Source organism: Vicugna pacos, chromosome 11 (genome assembly GCF_048564905.1).
Source record: "Vicugna pacos chromosome 11, VicPac4, whole genome shotgun sequence".
Classification (NCBI taxonomy): Eukaryota; Metazoa; Chordata; class Mammalia; order Artiodactyla; family Camelidae; genus Vicugna; species Vicugna pacos.
This window is the reverse complement of record NC_132997.1, coordinates 80,830,015-80,849,107: the sequence shown is the minus strand read 5'-3', so window position 1 is coordinate 80,849,107 and position 19,093 is coordinate 80,830,015. Positions and strand designations below refer to the sequence as shown.

The following is a 19,093-nucleotide window of genomic DNA, read 5'->3' as shown; positions in this document are numbered from 1 at the left end:
GGACATGGGACATAAGGAAACAACAGAAACATCAAATATAACTTGTAAGTTTTAGGTCTATACAAAATATCAGAGTGGGAAGGAAATGTTACAAAGGAGAGACTGAAGACCACATGCCAAAGAAACTTGCTGAAAGTCCCACAGCCACTTAACGTTACAGCTGAGGCATTAGAACCCTCGGGGTACCCACTCCAGGCCACTTTTTGCCATGTCAGGTGGCTCCCCAGTGACCTTCCACCATTTCTCTCTTTCTTTTTTCCTCTAGTTAGAAGAAAAGACAGCCTAGTAGCTGAGTAAACACCTGGGTTCTTAGCATTTATTTCATTCGCTTCTCTCTTTTTCCCCACTTCATTCATGTTTTGTTTAATTTCTCATATTAATATTAATTATTTTACAGGACCTCGCTGTGCTTATATAGGGATATTGTTCGAAAGGGGCCACAGTATCTTACTCAAAGGAAAGCATTTATATCAGCATTATGGCAAAATACTAATTGATTCTGACTAAAATGATACCACAACATGGGATCAAGGGCAAGTATTACGTGGGCAGCTGCTACAGGGAGGTATTTGCCCCAGAAGGAGGCGACTAAATTCTCTTTCTCAAAAATGTAGTACAAAGTTATTTAAAGTTGTTTACATGATAAAACAAAGTATCTTATTATTAAAACCCATAAAGGTATGGGTTTAATATATAGTCATTATATCCTTTATTTCCCAGCTTTATTGAGAGATAATTGATATAGAATATCGTTGAGTTTCAGATGTACAGATAGAGGATTGTGTACACATATACGCTGCAAAATTTTTACCTCAATGAAGTTAGTTTAAATCTCCATCACCTCAAATAATTACCACTTTGTGTGTGTATATGGTGAGAGCATTTAAGATCTACTTTCTTAGTGGCTTTTAAGTGTAAATTATAGTGTTGTTGACCCACAGTCACCCAAATGTACACTACATGCCCAGAAGTTATCTGCCTTATAACTAAAAGTTTGCACCCTTTGACCAGAGCCTCCAGATTTTTTATCACCCCCAGCCCCTGGCAATCACCACTCTACCCTATTTCTAAGACTTTGGCTTTGTGAGATCACACGGTGTTTATCTGTCTTTGTCTGACTTACTCCACTTATTATAATGCCTCTTCTCTAGGAAGAATAGAGAGATAAGTTACTCTTTCCTTTATCTTGGCTGACCAAAATATATTTCTGCTATTACTGATGGGTTAAAAAAGGTGTTTTCAGATTCAAAACTCATGCCTATTTTTAGGATTATTACCAAGCTTCTTGCATACATGACCTGTAAGATTTCACTTTAAATTTTCTTATAAGGGATTAAAATTAAATAATCTTTAAAATGATCATACTTCAACCAGTCTGTCAAGGACATCCTGGTTGTCATAATGTATTATAAATTTTATGTTGGCTTCATTTTTGTCAGTAATTGTTTAAAATTAGCAAAAAGTGCAAGTCTTTTTCCAGTGTATTTGTATGATTCAGTCTTCTTCATTAACTAGATTATCAAACAGTTCAAGATCTTATTCATTCAATTATCCTAAAAACAGTTTTTTAAAATCTGAAAATAAACTGTACATAAAAGCAATGCAAAACACATTTACAACTGTCATACATAGAGTTGAGCTATATAATTGCACAATCAAATGATTCTAATGCTACATACATTAACTTACTGATGAATATATGTGGATATTTTGCAAAGGCATGTGTGTTTTTTCAGAAATTTTTTCCTTTGTTGCTAGTGATGCTGTGTGCCCTCCTGCCTAAACCACCAGAATTCCCTTCAGGACAAGCTGTATCAGATACACTCACTCAAGGTCTCATATGTTGGGATGCATAAAACTCGTAAATATACACAAGCAAACATACCTGGCTTTTGCACTATTTATGTCCCTACAGACACAAAATTTGGATCTTTATTTCATGTGATTCCAGTAAGACGAAGTAAGTAAGGTATGCTTATAATTACATATTGTCTACATTTTTGAGTATGTATCTCATGAGTGTGAATTTTTAATTGTCAATGAAAGATGCATTTTTCACTTACATGTTAGTAGGTCTAAAGATCAGAAGAATGTTCTACATACTAGTTTCTGGTTGGTATGTTTCAAGTCTTCTGGCTCTTCTACTATGTATGTGTTTCTGGGGCCAAATATTGAAACACTGTTGTATTATTACATGACCTCTGGCTAAGCCTCATGTCCCAACACCAGAGGCAGTGGTATAATGGATGGCAGATTACTCCTAGAAGCCGTTCCCACACTGAATGACCAGCAAAGAAATGATCAAACACAGGCGACTGCAAACCTTATAGATGTATCCCACCAACCTAAAACTAAATGTATCTTCATCTCAACTTTCCCAGCTTAACTACAGCCCCGAAGGCTCATGGACATTCCAAAACCAGTTGATGAGAGAAGAAAGTGAATGTGAGAGAGAGGGTGAGAGTGGAGAAAAACAGAGGTCTTAACCAATTGTGGTTCAAATACCTCATTTTTGCAAACTTTACAAAAGAAGTATATGATCTTGTAAATATGTGGCCAGTGTCCTCAGCGTCTTGGAAGAGGTCCATACTAGGGGAAGGGCTCTGATGCTTAAGCTTCACAGCTTCATGAGGAATTCAACTCAGCTTGTCTTTCTCAGCCACAATACTAAAAGCAGGTAAGCTCCCAAATTTACCCGGCCCAGAGCACATGCTTCCTGGCAGCAACTTTGGAAAAGGTCTTCACCTTATCACACTTTGGCCACAGAATCTAGCACCAAGACAGCCCTTCTCAATCCAAGCCTGCCTCCGAGTTTCACGTCACTATTAGTAAAACAACCATCCTAGGGTCTCATTTTGGAGTATCAGAAACCCACAAAGGCTGCATGTGTGTGTTCTCTATCTCTGTTACATGCTCATTCTCAAAGTCTGTAAGTGTGTAGCTACTAAAGAGTCTTCTATGATGCTTGAAAAAATCACTGAGGAGGAGATTATTTTTAGAACATTTAAAATTGATTTGTTTTGAAAAAATATTCTATTCAAAAATTTCAACACAGAAAAGTATGCCAGATTATAAATTGCATTTAGACTTCTCTCTTCTTATAAACTTATGCTCATCAAAAGACATCATTAAGAGAAGAAAAAGGCAAGCCAAAAGCTGGGGGGGGAAAACTATTTACAAAGCACATATCTGACAAAGCACATGTATCCAAAATAGATAAAGGTTATTACAACTCATACAATCCCAGTTTGTAAAATGGGAAAATACTTGAACAAACACTTAACAAAAGCAGATACACAAATGGCCAATCAGCACATTAAAAAGATGCTCCACATCCCAAGTCACCAAGAAAATGTGACTTAAAACTATAAGGAGATGCTACTACATATTTCCTAGGATGGCTAAAATTAAAGTGACAATGAACGCCAAATATGGGCAAGAACGTGGCATAACTAGTACCTTTATATGGTGTTAGTGAGAATGTAAAATGAGATAAACACTGGTTGAAAATAATCGGGCAGTTTCTTATACAAATAAATATACCTACCTCATGACTTAGCCATTCTACTCCTAGATACATCCACAAAATATTTGAACAAGACTGTTCAAAAAAAGACTTTTTTTTAAGATAACCAAAAGCTGCAAACAAACCAAATGCCCATCAATGGAACAATGGATAAACAAACTGTGACACGCTCAACAATAAAGATGAAGAGTAATTCTTGCAGCAACATGCACCAATCTATAAAGCTTTTGTTGAGCCAGAAACGAAAAAGTACACACACTAAGATTCCACCTAAATAAAGTTTCAGAGCAGGCATAACAATTAATTACGATAGAAATCAGAACAATGGTTGTCATAGAAGTGGTGGGGGTAGCTGTTGAATAGGAAATAGCATGAGGGAACTTTCTGGTTTGATGGAAATTTACTACATTTTGATTTGAGTGGTGGTAACAAGGATACATAAATTTTTCTGACGTTATCCAACTGTACACTTAAGATCTGTGCTTTTTATAATACATTCATATTATGCCTAATAAAAGAAAAAAATGCACTTGGGAATGACCTGCCTAAACAATTCATTGCCTCCATTTATATATTTACTTATTTATTTATCTTTTAAATTAGGATTTTTAAATTGAAGTGTAATGGATTCACAATATTATATTAGTATCAGGTGTACAGCATAGTGATGTGATATTTTTATGTTACAAAATGATCATAGTAAGTCTAATTACCATCTGTCACTGTACAAAGTTATGGCAATATTACTGATTATATTCCCAATGCTGTATATTACAGCCAAGTGTCTTACTAATTTTATAGCTGAAAATTTGTACTTAATCTCCTTCACCTATTTCAGTCATGCTCCCACCTCCCTCCCCTCAGGGAACTGGCAGTTTGTTCTCTGTATTTCTGAATGTTTTTGTTTTGTTATATTTGTTCATTTGTTTTGTTTTGTTATTTTCAGATTCCACTATAAGTGAAATCATATGATATTTGTCTTTCTCTGTCTGGTTTATTTCACTTACATCCTCTAGATTCATCCACATGGTCACAAATGGGAAGAATTTATTCTTTTTTATGACTCAATAATGTTCCATTGTATATAATATCACATTTTTATCCATTCGTCTACTGAGGGACACATAAGTTGCTTCCATAGCTTGGCTATTGTAAATAATGCTGCAATTAACATATATATATATAATTTTTTAAGTTAGTATTTTTTTTCAGGTAAATATCCAGAAGTGGAATTTCTGCTTGTATAATAGTTTTATTTTTTAATTTTTTAAGAAAACTTTATACTGTTTTCCATAGTGGCTGTACCAATTTACATTCCCACTAACAGCGCATAAGTGTTCTCTTTTCTCCACCTCCTCACCAACACTAATTATTTGTTGTATTTTTGACAATGGCCATTCTCACAGGTGTAAAGTGATATCTTATTGAGGTTTTGGGTAACATTTCCCTGATGTTTAGTGATGTTGAATATCTTTTCATGTACATATTGGCTGTCTGTATGTCTTCTTTGGAAAAATGTCTATTTAGGTCCTCTGCCCACTTCTTAAGCAGGTTATATGGTTTTTTGACATTGAATTGTATGAGTTCTTTGTATATTTTGGATATTAACCCCTTTTTGGATTTCCTGTTCGCAAATATCTTCTCCCATTGAGTAGACTGTCTTTTCATTTCGTTGATGGTTTCCTTCTCTGTGTAAAAGCTTTTTAGTTTGATGTAGTTCTATTTCTTTATTTTAGTATTTGGAGCCTTTGCCTGAGGAGACAGATCCAAAAAGATATTATAGAGACCAATGTCAAAGAGGTTACTGCCTATGTTTTCTTCTAGGATTTTTATGGTGTTAGGTCTTACATTTAAGTACTTAATCCATTTTGAGTTTATTTCTGTATATGATGTGAGAAAATAGTTCAGTCTGATTTTTTTTCACATGTAACTGTCTAGTTTTCCCAACACAATTTATTTATGAGATTTTCATTTCATTGGTTAGCCTTGCCTTCTTTGTCATAGATTAATTGATCATATAAGTGTGGGTTTATTTCCGGGCATTCTATTGACCTCTATTGATCTATGTGTCTGTTTTTGTGCCAGTACCATACTGTTTTGATTACTATGGCATTGTAGCATATTTTGAAATCAGAGAGCATGAAACCTCCAGCTTTGTTCATTCTCAAGATTGTTTTGGCTATTTGGGATAGTTTGTGGGTTCCACACAAGTCTTAGAATTACTTGTTCCAGTTTTGTGGAAAATACCAAAGGCATTCTGATAGGGATTGCATTGAGCCTGTAGATCACCTTGGGGTACAGTCATTTTAACAATATTAACTTTTCAAATCCATAAGCACAGTATATGTTTTCGTTTCTTTGTTCCATATTCAACTTCTTTCAGACAATGTCTTATAGTTTTTTGAATACATGTCTTTTACCTCCTTGGTTAGCTTTATTTCTAGGTCTTTTATTTTTTGATGCAATTGAAAATGGAATTCTTTTTAAAATTTCCTCTTCCTTACAGTTTGTTGCTATGGTTTAGAAACACAAGAGATTTCTGTATGTTAGTTTTGTATCTGCAAATTTACTGAATTTATTTCTTAGTTTTAATCATTTTTTGTGGCATATTTAGATTTTCTATGTATAGTAAATATCATGTTATCTGCAGACAGTGACAATTTTACTTCCTTTCCAATTTGGATACATTTTTAAATTTATTTTTTCTTATCTGATTGCTGTGACTAGGACTTTAATACTATGTTGAATAAAAGTGGTGAGAGTGGGCACCCTTGTCCCTGATCTTAGAGGAAAATCTTTCAGCTTTTCACCATTTATATGATGTTGGCTATGGGTTTGTCATATATGGCCTTTATTATGTTGAGGTATGTTCCCTCTATACCCACTTTGTTGAGAGTTTTTATAATAAATGGATGTTGAATTTTGTCAGAAACATTTTCTGTATCTGTTGAGATAATCTTATGGTTTTTACTTTTCTATTTGTTAATGTTGTGTGTCACATTGATTGATTTGTAGATACTGAAAAATTCTTGTATTCCTGGGATAAATTCTACTTGATCATGGTTTATGATCCTTTTAATGTATTATTGAATTTGGTTTGCTTATATTTTGTTAAGAATTTTTGCATCTGTGTTCACCAGTGCTACTGGCCTATAATTTTCTTTTTTATCGTGTCTTTGGTTTTTGTATGAGGGTGATTGATGCTGGCCTTACAGAATTAGTTTGGAAGTATTCCTACTCCTTCAACTATGTCTTAAACTATCTTAATTTTTCTTTTTCTTTTTTTTCTTTTCAGCTTGAGTGATTTCCACTAACCTGTCTTCCAGTTCATTGATCCATTCCTCTGTGTCATTTAATCTACATTTAATTCCTTCTAGTGTAGTTTGTATTCCAGTTACTATATTATTCAGCTCTGTTTGGTTCCTCTTTATCTTTTCTAACTTTTTATTAAACATCTCACTATGTTCTTCTACTCTTCTCCCAAGTTCATTTATCATCTTTATAATCATTACCTTGAACTCTTTATGGGGTCAATTGCTTATCTCCATTTTGCTTAATTCTTCTTCTGGAGTTTTGTCTTACTCCTTCATTTGGAACATATTCCTCTGTCTCCCCATTTTGCCTAATTCTCTGTGTTCATTTCTATATATTAGATAGGTCAATTACATTTTCTGATCTTGGAGAACTGGCCTTATGTGGAGACTTCCTATGGGGCCCAGTGATGCATTTTACTCTGATCACCAAAGCTGTATTTTCTAGGGGTGCCCCCTATGTGGTGGGTTGTGTAGGCCCTTCTGTTGTGGCAGGGCTGACTAACCATGGTCATGCTGGCAGGTAGAGTTGATCCCCACCCGGGTGGTTGCAAAACTCTGCCTCATGTGATAGCTGCTAGCGAACCGGTGGGCAAAACTCAGTCCTGGCACAACTGACTGCACAGCCCAGGGTTTCCTGGGTCTGGTGCTGGCTCACTGATGGGCAGGTCAGTCCACATCACCATAGGCTACAGGGAAGCTTTCAAAGTGGCACTTGCCAGCACCAGTGTCCTTGTGGTAGAATGAGCTCCCAAATACAGCTGCCACCAACATCTGCATCCTTAGGGTGAGACCCAGTTGCCTCCTGCCTCTCTGGGAGGCTCTCCAAGATCTGTGAATGGTTCTGATGCAGGCTCCCTTCAAATGACTACCTCTGTGGTGGGACTTGGAGAATCTGAGATTTTGTGCATGCCCATTAAGAATTGTTTTCTACAGTCTTCTGGCTCCCCTGAATGTAAACCCTTCTGATCTTCAAAGCCAGACAGGCTGGGGGCTCATCTTCCCAGTATAGGAAAGTGCAATTGTGATTAGCCTCTCCTTTTTGAGTCACCTACTCAGGGATGTAGGTCTTGATTGCTGTGTCTCCACCCTTCCCTTCTTGTTGTAGTTCCTTCTTTGTATCTTTAGTTGTGGAAAATATTTTCTGCTGGACTTGAGGTCATTTTCAAACACAGTTGCTTTGAAAATAGCTATAATTTTGTTGTGCCTGTCAGAGGAGGTGACCTGAGGGTCTTCCTGCTTTGCTAGCCTGGCCACACCCTCTAGTTTTTAGTCTCCTTCAACTTACCAACAAATGCATTGATGCCTCTGACATACCAGCCTGCTTGTAAAAGGAGACCTTCAGTTTACAATCTTACAGGTATATAAAGGGTAAGCAGAAGTCTAATTTTTATTTTACAAGCCTATGTTTATAACTACAAAAATGTTGCCCTCTAAACTACACCTAGCATGACACCGATCCACAACACTTCAGTTCTGTTTTACTAGCTTTTCTAATCCCCAGGGGAAAAAAGTAATCACTAGAACACAGCATTATGAATCAGAACCTTGTTCCCTGTCCAAAAGGAACAATGAGGAAAACAAAAAGGTAGAAAATGGCAGAGAGAAATTTGCATGTCTAAAAGTGTCACAAAAGACTAAAATTCTCTCAACGTCCTATCCGACTATGCTGCCTCAATGAGCCAGAATTACTTATAATGAGAGAATTTTCTAATGGAAGAGGCCTTGGTCATCATTATGAAGAATATATTAACCGAGGTTTCTCTGAGCTGCCAATTTTATCCCCATTCCTTACTAAATTTTACTATTTAAGAAATAGTCTTTATTGCTAGAAAATATGGATTAGAAAATGCTGTTTAAAACTGCAAATAAAATCAGGCTGCCCCTGTAAAGACAGGAATTTATGAGCTCAATATTTTAAGATGTATCTCTGGATAGAAAAATATATCTGAAATCAGAGATTCAGTTCTTGGCTTAGAAGCTGTTACTGAAGCCAGGAAAGAATCGGAGACTGTTAACGCAGGTGCTTAGAGAAGAAACCTCCAGCTGCTATTTTACCTTGTTATATCAATAAAGAAAAGGTTGGCATATATTACCATGCCTGTTTCCACAGAATTGCAGATAAACTTATATTTATTTTGTATTTTGTAAGTATAAGGCATATTTCTCTCTGTTGACTAGGAAACACAAAGATATTGGTCTGCTTGAATAGACAGATACCTAGAATCATATCATTGATTTATAAATTTAAGATTAAAATTTTTCACAAAACCTTTCTTAAAATGTTTATGAAGAAAGCTATACATTCATTTAGCTTATTTAATCTACACTTACCTTTAGAAGTTGATTTTACTAACCAAATCTTTGGTAAGAGTTAAATTTCCATAGCTTCATTAACCAGCTCTCATTAACTGAGACATATGTGAAAAAGACTGCTTAATCTCTTAAGATTGGGAGTATGGTTAAAGGCACTTTCCTAGTCTATAAATATAGTTTATGAATAAAACTGCAATGACTCAAATGTCGAATCTCAAATTGCTTGGACACATTCTAATCTAAATATTGAATCAATGTAAGATGGGAGCTAGTAGTTTTATGTAGGTGATCATATTTACCTGCTCAGTACCAGGCTCAGAAGCTGGAAAATTGCTCTAACTTTCCAACCTGCCCAGCCTCCAACCCCACCACCTCAAAGGTGACCACCTGCTCTGGGAAAAGATGATGCTTCATGTCACAAGCCAGATGACCCAGGAGAGAGGCAAGGAGGATACGCTGCCATTGCTCAGATCTCGTTCCCTATTTTGCCCACCATACAAATCATTCCTCCCCTCCTGGGCAGAGATGAGTCATTGAAAAGGGAAAAAAGCAAGATTTTCAATTCTTCCTATATTAGAGTTCCAATTTCATGGACAAGGGTGGAATAATGGAGCAAGGGGAAAATTGTTTCCCTACAAATATATCCATCTCAGGTTTGTTCCTGTAAATCTTACTGTCTCTAAACTAGACATCGACAGAAAGCAGATTTACATTAAAACTGACAGTGGGGAGAGGAGTTTTATTAATCGTTTCTAAAATGGGGATCCATGAACATTTTATTTATATTTATTTTGCAAATTGTTTTTCACTTAGAATCACTGAGTTTGCCTTCCCTAGAAAATTCAAAGTGGGCAGCAAATAAGAAAGCCTAACACCATGCTGATTTAATATCAAATTTTTATGGAGCATTACTATGCAAAACAAAGGAGATACATCTGCAGAAAATATTCAATGATTCAAGACTACACAAAATAGCTTATCTTTCTAAATATTTCAAGTTATATTCTGTTGAATCCTAGATTCTGGAAAGGAATCACCCACTGTAAGGGCAGAGTAGGATAAGTTAAATAGTAACAAAGACACCACTAGTGTTGATTTTCATGTCTGGTAACTCCTGGTGAGCCATGGGAACCAGTTACTAAGACCCTCACCTGTGATGGACTGACATGCTGTACCAGTGGAAGATGAAGTAGTAGCTCCCACAGTAATTCAGGTATGTAAACACTGCACGGACACTAATAATTAAAAGAATTGTGGAGAACACTGACTTTATTCTGCAGCCTGTGCTTTAGAAATCTTAAATTAAAAAACAGACAAGCTATGAAAGCCAAAAGGCATCCATGGTGGTGTTTAAAGTGATCCTTATCTCCTACAGCAAGAGGGCAGTTGGGGCTAAAATTCATGGCCACAATTTAATTATAAAGGTTGCAGAGCTGCAAAGGAGGCTAAACATGTAAGTTTAACAGGTCTCTTATGTTAAAGTTAGAGCTCTTACAGGAGGGATGGCCCTGAGATCTGAACTGAGGACATCTGGGTGACAAGCTTGAGAATCTTGAATCCCAGACTGCTCTGAAAACAGGGGGGCTGGCAGAAGCAGCCTTCATCTTGCCAGAGAAAAATGTTCTTACCTTGCCTGGAAGGCTTGCAAAAAACCACACCTGAAGCATCTTACTTTCAAGATAATACTTATTCTACTCTGCCCTTACTCAAGACCTTCAGATCAATAATTATCAACAGGTTTCAACATAACCTGAAAAGAAAATTATAATCCCCACTTGGAGTGGAAACAGCTTGCTCCCTAAAATAACTGAAGGGCTGGGCTGATATATGCAAGAAGGAAGCAGAGGGTAAGGTGTGGGAGTGGATCATGAGGGTGAAGAGGGAAGAGTATTTCAGGTAGTGCTCTTCCACTATTCAGGATTTAATGTCACAGCAACAACATCTGGAACCATCCCTAATGTGACCTTGGGGTAATGGCGCTCATACAGTAGATAAGGTGGAGACACTGCAACAGCCTTGGTAGAGTACAAAGGAGGAGTCAGAAAACACAGGGAGGTGGGGATATTAGAATGGAGTACCCGAGAACAGAGAAACACTTCACAAAATCCCCTAGAGGACCCTACAATTACCATCCTTCATCAAAAAAATAAGGAAAACTTTGATGGGTGTATTATTCAGCATTCTCTAGAGAATCAGATCCAATAGAATGGATGGATGGATGGATGGATAGATAGATAGATAGACAGACAGACAGACAGATAGATAGATAGATAGATAGATAGATAGATAGATAGATAGATAGAAAAGAGATTTATTATAGAAATTGGTTGATGTAGTTACTGAGGCCAAGAAGTCCTCCAGTCTTCAGTCTCCAAACAGGAGAACCAGGAAAGGTGTTGATATAATTCAGTTCAAGTCCAAAGGCTTGAGAACCAAGGCGCTGCTGAGGTAAGTCCCAAAGCTCAAAGACCCTAGAACCAGAAGCTCTGATGACCAGGGCATGAAAAGATACCCAGCTCAAGAAGAAAGAGAAAAGTGACCCTTCCTTCACCTTTTTGTTCTATTTGGGACTTCAAAAACAGACCGGACGATGCCATCTATCTCTTTGCTCAGTCCACTGAGATCAAACGCTAATCTCTTCCAGAAACAGCCTTACAGACATACTCAGTAATAAAGTCTTTCCAGCTATCTGAGTACATTTTAGCCCAGTTGCATTGACATACAAAATTAACCATCAACGTGGGAGAACACAGGCATTCAGGATGGAAGATCTCAGGAGTGTATGCATCTGGGATGTGTAAAATTTCTACCGGGGGAGACATAAGGAGGGAAGTCTATTAGATTCTCTTTTTCTTGGAGGCACAGCAGAGCAAACTCTATCTACAGTTCCAACATGATTGTCACAAGTGATAGAACCGATTCATTCTTAAATTAGCTACATTTGGAACAAATTAGGGGGTGATGGTGATGGTTTTTAGAGATGTATTCTCAAGCTGGAAGGAATCTAAAAGGGATAACACTAGCAGAACATTTAGGAAGATCTGTTTGGCAACGATAGATGCAGAATGGGTGGATCTTACAGGTAGGAAGAGTATGAATTCGTCTTTTGTAGTAGTCCAGGCTTGAGGCATCCAGATCTTGAATTAGAATTGGAAGTGTTAAAAATATAAATATTTTTTCAAGTCATGGATTAATTTCAAATAAACCAGTTTACAATGAGCTCTAACCATGTTTAAGACATGATGCAAGGTACTAAGGCACTACAAGTGGCACTACAAATGGTGTTCCAGACTTCACTCAAATTTATTTTAACTATAGGCAGTGGTTTATATTGAGAAGTACTGATTTTTTAAGTATTTAATGAGTCTTTATTCTTCAATGTGTAAATTCACCATTCAAAATATATTTAAAGTTAAATACATTATCACCTCCATCCCCAATTCCCCTGCATTCATCCTCCATTCTTGATGTACAGTAAACAGTCTAAGACCAGAAGATTTGGGATACTTTCAGAAAGTGGAAATTTATGAAGCATTTGTATGTCTGTGCTTATGGTAGTATACTCAGCAATTTTAAAGGTCACCATTCGCATTAGTTTGAATATAAGGAAGCAACAAATAAGTAGACAAATATTAGCTCCAGATTTCTGGAGTTTCTAAATTGCTCCAATTTTTTTTTAGTGTAATTAATCTTGGATTCAGACTACACATGCTTTATGGAGGGAAGCGAATAGATAAATTGATAAAGGTCAAGATAAGAAAAAGTTTTACAAAAATAGATGACCATGTTTTTATCCATGCCTTAAAACAATAAAGTAATTTGCTTTCTTGGATGGTTCAGTGATTCATTTCGCCATGCTGTGAAATCTACAGCAATTGGCATTAGTTTATTTTAGATCAGAAAGTCCTTTTAACCCCAGTGTCACCACAGCTTCATCATCTGCCCCTGTGAAGTAAAGTTAACGCAGGAGTTCTGAGAATTCTATCCTTAGAAGGGCTTGCTTGTAATGTTGGCCCTTGGCTGGATCTGAGAACCTGTTTCTTGGAACGTTTCCAGTCAAAAGCTAACTGATAAGAGTGGGTCGCTGTGCCAGACTGTTTTGGGAAACAATACTGTTTTATGATGACCATCTGTTTTATTTCAGGGCGTTCTGGAATTTTGGTACATGCTAAGCAGATGGTGCTTATGTGACCATCCCCCAGGGAAAACCTTGGGTGCTCATTCCCTACTGGGCTCTTCTGGGCAGAAACATCATATACACATTGCTGCACTTACAAGGTTGGGAGACTGTGCTCTGTGACCCTTCACGGGAGGACCAGAGCATAAGGAAGCCTGAACATGGATTCCTGCGGACTCTGCCCATGTCTTTTCCCCTTCTGATACGGCTATATATCCTGACTACTCGACGGCTATAATAAATCTTAACCATGAGTACAACAATATGCTGTGTTCAAGAATCCTTCCCAACCAGCCTCCAAGCTTGAGGGTACTCTGGTCTTGGAGACCCCCAACACAGCCCCACTCCTTTCATAGATTTAATGAGTCTAGGCAAAAGCATCTCGTTACCTGTTTAAGTAAGAAACAGCACTTTTTGTATCCAGTTGAAGATCAGCTCTTTTTTTCCCCCCAAATGGAATGATAGATACCTCTTAAAGAAAAAGAAGCCAACTTTAGCTAAAAGTACAGGATTTACTTTTCCCACCTATTTAGGTGGTAAAACACTATCATTATTGCACACAAATGTTTAATTGCTTTGGTAATCTTCCTTAGCAATCTGCAGCCACAGAGTCTGGAGTTCATTATAGACTGTGAAGTTGGCTTTCATTTGTTTTAAATGTGCCGCTTTTTGATTTCCCCAACTGAATGAGTGCCCTCTTGTTGTTCCGTTATGGGAAAGGGTAAATAAAAATGCCAACCGGCCTTCCCCAAACCATCCATCATGCTTTACTACCTGCATCATAATTCTTTCTTATTTTCAGTAGTGCTGAATGCTACTCAATTCCCTGCCCAGAAAAACCTACATTTCTCTTCTTCTCTGAATAGCATGACTAGAGATGCTGTAAGCTCTTCCCAGGTCACCCTTGAGGTGGCTTTAGTACAAGCTTTCCCAACAACTGGCAGTCAAGCAAAGCATGAATATACTAAGGTACCCTATTAAGGCTGAAACAACTTCTACATCCTCTCTCCACTGCCCACCAAGTGCAATCAATTTATTTACCAAGGATACCAAAGACCGAGAATTCCCTCCAGAGCTCTCAGCAGCTATAACCAACAACAAATGGAAGTCTGCTATTTCCACTCCACATGGCTACTCCTGATTATCCCAATCCCTTTAGCAGAAGCTTGGGACATTGTCTAAACCAAAGTTTGATCTATGTTAGTAATCGTCACATATCTGTGTACATCCGAATCTTCTAGTAAATTTCAAAATACACATTCTCAGGCCATACTCCCCTGATACTTTGCTTTTGTGGGTCTAAAGAGGGACCCAGGAATTTATATCTTTTAACAAGTTTCCCTGATACTGCTTTATACAGAGGGATGGGATGGGAATGTAAGAAAATCTTAACTGTAATTTGGAAGAATGTCAGAAAGAACAACATTCGACATATTTCTCTCCCTATTACACAATTATCTTAAAGAGATGGAAAGGAGAGGCAGTGAGCAAGCTCAGTGGCCATGGCTTTTCAATGCAAGAGGTTTCAACACTATACGTGCAGCAGGAAGGCACAGGAGAAATGAACTGACCTTTTGGGCAATTGCCTCTCCTTCCCCTTTTCCGCATGTTCTTCTGTGAATTTGCATAGATTTTCATAATCGCCCAGCCTCTAAAGAGAGCTGTTGCTTTTTTATTCCAAGCATCATGGATAAGTACAGTTTAGTGGAGCTTGATCGTAACGAAGAGCCGAGTGCTCTGAGGACTCACCTAAGAGAGAAAGAAGGGGAACAGAGGAGTTAAATCTACTTGCCTGCTTGGCTCAAGGCTTTTATGATTAAGGGGAACATGCAATGCCCAAGACTATCAGATAATTATAATGCATAAAAACAGATCAGACTAAAGCATCCTGGGCTGCACATGATTTGATGAGGGTTTCTTCTTTTTTTTAAATAAAATACCTCAGCTAAATTGATTTGAGACCCTTAAACGCCAACCCGGTAGGAGTTGGTGATGGTTCTTTAAATGAGGAGGAAAACTGTTTTCCACTTTTCCAACTGGCTGCCTAATGCATCAACACAGCTGCCCAGGATACACCTCATTTAGCTGCAATTGTTGTGGATAAGTTTATGATTCTCTCTGAAATGTGGAGCCATTGTTTAGAGTCTTGTTTGTTCCTACCATCACTTGGACACTGTTGGTAACCCTTACTTGTGTGTGGTTTCTTTTCTTTTTCCTCTCATGCTCTCAGGGCACTTCTCTCTCTCTTTCTCTCTCCCTCATTTTTTTTTTTAATTTCCCCATCATCTATCCTTCTGACTTACCTACAATAGTGCAATAAGGCAAAGGGCTGCCTCAATCATTTGGTCCAACTATAGACTCCAGTCCAGATAGTCTTTGCATACTACCTGTGATATTGTGATTCATAATAAGAAATATGTATTTGGTCTTTGCCCCCATTTCTGGCACAGAGCTCCTAAAACTCTTGGAATTTCCTAAATGTTGAAAGTGACAGAGGTGTCTTTTGCTATGCTAATGAGATGACTTTTGGAAAGCACCTAAGGATGAGGGCAGGTTGCCAGGAGAACCAACCATGTGATTAGAGGGTTGGAACTTTCAGTCCCACCCTTGTGATTTCTGGGAAGGAAGAGGGGACGGAGATTGAGGTCAACCTCAAGTGGCCAGTGATTTAATCAGTCCCACCTACCTAATGAAGCTTCCACAAAAACCCAAAAGGATGAATCCTGAGAGCTTCTGGGTTGATGAACACATGCAGAACCTGGGGGAGTGGCAACCACAAAGAAAGCAAGGAAGGTCCGAGCCCCTTCCCCTATACCTTGCCCTTGTGTCTCTTCTACTGGCCATTCCTGAGTTATATCCTTTTACAACAAATTGGCCGTCTAGTAAGTGAAACGTTTCTCTGAGTTCTGTGGGACCCTCCTGTAAGTTAAATGAATCTGATGAGGGAGTCATTAGAACATCCAATCGATAGCCGGTTGGCCATAGGCACAGGTGACAATGGCATCTGAAGTGGAAGTGGGGAGCAGTCTCTTAGGACTGAGCCCTTAACCTTTCAGAGCTGATGCTATCTCCAGGTAGCACCAATTGTCAGAATTCAGGTGAACTGTGGGATACCCAGCTGGTGGTGGAGAATGGCTGGTTGGTGTGGAAACTTCCCCTTCACTTCCTCCGGTGCCCTTTACCCCACCCCACCTTATCCTGTGACACATTGGAATTGGGTGCTCAGATCCCTACGTATCTTTAAAGATTGTCTTCTAGGGTCTCTCTTGGTACTTCCAGTGTCAGGGAGCTTACTACTTCTCAGGACACCCCACTCTATTTCTGTGCCAACCTAACTTTTTCTGTATTCTGAGCTCACAAATGCCTCATTACAACTGTTGCATCTTGGCCCTAATTCTTCCCCATGGGTAGTTGAGTTCGGGAAGAGAATTGAATAGATATCTTGGCTTTGGTGTAAGGTAATATACTGAAGTTAAAATAAGGAATGGTGGGGACTTGGGTAAACTGAAAATGCATTCACCATCTAAAAGAGCCACCAGCCTCAGTAATTATTATGGAAAAGTATGGCTCAGTGTCATTCAATCTTCTAAACTTCAAGAAAGATCAGGAAATTAGATTCTTATGAAAAAAAAAAACTCCCAGTAATTGACAATGACTATAAATTTGAAATATCTGTAGGTGAAACCTACTGGCCAAATAAAGTGACTTGACAATTGGCTTTAATGACTTTGCCCTAAACTCTGTACCTTATTCCCTTTCAGATATTTGGGGAGACAGCTCTTAGACTCTAACTTCTTTTCTTCCAGACTAAATTTCTTTCCATTTCTTCACATTATCCATATATGAGCCAATTTCTAGAGCCCTCATTTTTATTACAATCTTCTTCAGTCCTTCTCCTGTTGACCAAAGTTTCTCAAAATGAACTATGGCAGGCCCAGTACTAGTGAGGGAACTACATAAGACTTCATACACATCTTGAAAGAACATTTAATAACTTGGCACGCCTCCGTTCCTTGAGTGTGCACTTATAAGCATACACACATATTGACACCCATGTCCACACTCATGCATAACGCAAAGCACATACACATATATGTACATACTTAAACTTAATACACAACTCCAGAATTTTTACTGTTACACTGTATCTGGTAAGTATGACCTTTAATTTATAGTCTATTAAAGTCATATTAACTCTTTCTGTCATCTTCTTTGCACTTAACAATAGCATTATACTACCTATAAATTTAATAAATATATTTCTATGTCTTTATACAAGGAATTATTAACAGCTGACTATGCCATATGCAAGGTTAGAGCCTAGAGGTGTGATATTAAAGACTAACTTAATTTTTGTTGTTGAACTACTAATCAGACACTTTCAAGGCATATAATAATGGAGCCACTTACAGTGACCTAAACTCTCTAGCTCTTCTTTGAGGATACCTTGTTCTGCTGAAGTCTGAATACTTTTCCTGGTGCTCTAGTCTAATATCTACCTCCTCAAAACAACACAGCTGCTCCCAGGACCTATCTATCTCCCCTACCTGTGATCCTACAGAGTTCCAAGCCCCCATGGAGAAGACCAGAATGTTTTCCAGCAGAACTCTATGCTGGGAGAAATATGATGTCTCCAAATTGCTTCAATGGAATACATTTTGATAAAGAAAACCCCAGAACCCTCTCACACTGGCCTGTTTCACAAACAGGTCAAGCACATCCACTCTGAGAAATCTTAGTTTGGTGCTTCCTTTGATTTCCATGGGTGGCTTCTTCTCTGCATCCTGGTTTCAGCTCAAATATCGCCTCCTTGAGGGTCTGTTCCTACAACCCCATCTCTGCCTCTTACAAACGGAGGGATCTTTGAAAGCAACTTAATGTCTCTGGGCTTCTGTTTCCTCCTCTAGGACAGAAGGGCAAAAATGCTACCTACTTCACTGAACTTTTGTGAGGATTAAGTGATTTAATAAATGTAATTCTCTCAAAACAGTATCTTTGCCTAGTAAACTGTCATTGTTATTATTATTTGAGCTCTTGCTTTCATTCTAACACATCTCACATTTACCCATTTTATTTTTTCAAAGCATTATTACTATCTCAAATTACTGCTCACTGTTGTTCACTGTCTACTTGTTGATTTTCAGTAACCTTCAACCTGACAGGTAAATGCCATAAAAACACACTTCTTTTCGCTGCATGACTGCATCTCCATTGATTAGAATGGCATGTGGTACAAAGCAATCAGGCAACGCCATCTGTTAAATGAAGAATGTGTGCACAAATGAATGAAAGACAGTCTTCAGGATAGTATCATCACCCTAATATTTCTGGGCGTGTGGAAACACCAAGTACACTTTTAAATTTTTGAATTTGGGAGGCTTCTGGTCGTCCTAGATGTTGTGGAATCAAGGAGATCCATCTTCCTCAACTTGGTCTGAGCATTCCTCGTAATATTCATGTCAGATTATGAAAGAGAGACAGAGTTTCATTAGAAACTGAGGACCATCAATCTAATAAACAGAGAAAAACCTAGTGAGAGCACTGTAAAGTGACGCATAGCCCCCCACAAGGAGACATGGGACAGTGCTGTGCAAACACAAACACTGGGCTGTTTGGGGCTGGTTTGCTTGAAGAAGATCATCTAATCCTTGATCCACACACAAAAAGTAGAAAACAGACTTTAAAGTATTCTGTCTAAATAAATCATGGCATTTTATTCAACGGAGTGTTCTGCAGATCTCAATAAAAAAAATAAGTTAGATC

At 38.0% G+C, this 19,093-nt stretch overlaps 1 long non-coding RNA gene across 3 annotated transcripts in view; it reads right to left on the bottom strand.

Moving 5' to 3' along the window:
• LOC140699840 (uncharacterized) overlaps window positions 1-19,093 on the bottom strand; it is a 359,940-nt gene that overhangs the window by 121,248 nt on the left and 219,599 nt on the right. For 2 of the 3 annotated variants that reach the window (XR_012078086.1, XR_012078088.1), the window contains exon 4: window positions 14,902-15,079. This is a non-coding gene — a long non-coding RNA (uncharacterized lncRNA). Of the gene's footprint in view, window positions 1-13,012; window positions 13,099-13,719; window positions 13,802-14,901; window positions 15,080-19,093 lie in introns of those variants that run through there. The other variant, XR_012078087.1, reaches the window with a different exon arrangement.